The sequence below is a fragment of the Cavia porcellus genome, unplaced genomic scaffold, assembly GCF_034190915.1.
Source record: "Cavia porcellus strain 051 isolate PalLab524CR breed Dunkin Hartley unplaced genomic scaffold, mCavPor4.1 scaffold_7, whole genome shotgun sequence".
In the NCBI taxonomy this organism is placed as follows: domain Eukaryota; kingdom Metazoa; phylum Chordata; class Mammalia; order Rodentia; family Caviidae; genus Cavia; species Cavia porcellus.
In genome coordinates, this window is record NW_026947490.1 from 39,567,936 (window position 1) to 39,570,032 (window position 2,097).

The following is a 2,097-nucleotide window of genomic DNA, read 5'->3' on the forward strand; positions in this document are numbered from 1 at the left end:
AGGCAATTTAGCAATTTAGTGAGACTGCATTACAAAATAAAAATAAAAATATAATGAATAGATCTTGAGTTCAATCCTCAGTACCTCCAGTAGTGAGGGAAAAAAAGCCTTCAATGTGCAAGTATATTTTAAACTGATAAGAACAGACAACACACTTGATCTTAGCCAAAGGCCACGAAGTAATTGCAAGTATATTTTAGATGATAATAAAAACAAGATCTTTCATTTCTCATAAAAATCTTGTTTATATTATATATGTGATAGGGGATTATGGGATTGTGAACTGTGTGGATGAAGAGGCGAAAAGTTTTAATGGACCAAAACAATTTGGCCTGGCTGCTTCCCAAACAATGACTATGAAGCTTCACTAGGGCAGACCATAGAGATTTGTGAATGTTTCCTCCTATCCTGGTTTTTTGGTTTCCTCTCCTGGCAGTGGTTTCATCCACAGTGCCACCAAAAAAAAAAAAAAAAAAAATCATGGTCATCACCCAAAATGTCTCTTGTATCCAGTGAATATTTACTAGCAGGCTCTTAGGGAAAATATTGTATATTTACCATTTGTATATTTAACATATTAATGACTTCTCATATTAAAATAGTAAAAATTTTACTATTTACATAATTTACATAATTTATAAATTATATATTTTTACATAATTTATAAATTATATATTTTTATATAATTTACAAATATAATTTAAATATATAAATATAATTTACAAAATTTACATAATTTATAAATAACAATAAAACAAATGGGATTCTTGATTGTAAATTCTGCATAGCCATTGATTTTTGCCACAGTCTTTTATCTATAGGAAGCCAATGGTTGCAATTAAGTGAAGTTCTGACATATACGTTGACTACTATTTCCATTTATGGGGTAAGAAAAAAAAAACAACAGGACATGTTGGAACATCACTTGCTTATCAATGACATTGCATTGTCATTTGCTGAATTAGGAAATGATTTTTAATAGCACAAGAATATTTTATTGGTTTTTTTGGTTAGTTAGTCACAATTTAACAACTATAAAATTTACTCATGTTTAAGTTTAGTGGGCATGATAAACATTTTTAACTACTTTAGATCTGAACAATAAAGAATAATAAATCAAGATCTGACTTATAGTATTTACCAATTTCCGCTACTCCTACACTGGACAATTTCAAGACATAATATGATTGAACCTAGAACTCCCGAGATCCGCCCATGGTGGGACACAGGCAGCTTATTCACCTGCCCTCTTGGTAAGCACCTGCGGAGTGGGCCTGGAGCAAACCATTACCTGTGAGCCTACTGCCATATGGGCTGAAAATCAAGCACCACCCCCCCCATAGCTCCTGGGGATAGATGTCTCAGCATCTCTTGGGAGGATGACCGTGTGCAGTATAGCAAATATGAGGGATTTCTTTCTATCTTCTGATTGAAGGCAAAGATTGTTTTCACTGTCTTGTTTTGTTATGTTTCTTTTGCTCTATTGATTATTCTCAATTGGTTTTATAATGTTCTATTTTTGGTTTGATTTTGATATACCTAATTGACTGGACAACTATTGTGAAATTAAGGAGATATACCATAGTACTTATTACCCAGTATCCTACTGTGAAATCCTGTGCCAATTTCACTGCATTGTCTCAACTGGCTTTGTTCTGCCTTGTGCTGTAGCATTTTTACTACTTTCAAAATAAAATTTAAAAAAATAATGTGATTGAACCTGACATGGAGTTGGAAAGAGAAGTGCATAGTGAATAGTGTACAGTGAATAGTGTGTCCACCATACAGATACAGTGGCTGTAAATAACTTCAAGAGCAGAGGGAATAGTAAAGCATAGCCAAATGACTGGGAAGAGAATATTGAAGTTTTTGTTATGTTTGTTTTAATACTGTTGACTTAAGTTTAATTTTTAATAATGCTTATATTCAATAACTGACTTACCAAATTTCTCAACTCTCACCTGAGCCTTTGGCACTGGCTACAGGGCCACTGTTTAGGCCCCTTTCCAATCTCCCCTCCCCTCGCCTCCTCGCCTAGCTCCAGATGACCACTGGTCTGATTTTGATCACTACTGATGACTACTGTCAGTTCTTGAA

At 33.8% G+C, this 2,097-nt stretch overlaps 1 non-coding gene across 1 annotated transcript; it reads right to left on the reverse strand.

Moving 5' to 3' along the window:
- LOC111755867 (U2 spliceosomal RNA) lies at nucleotides 1–184 on the reverse strand. The gene has a single exon (XR_002790421.1). It is a non-coding gene; the product is annotated as a U2 spliceosomal RNA (small nuclear RNA).
- Between the last annotated feature and the right edge of the window lie 1,913 nt (nucleotides 185–2,097).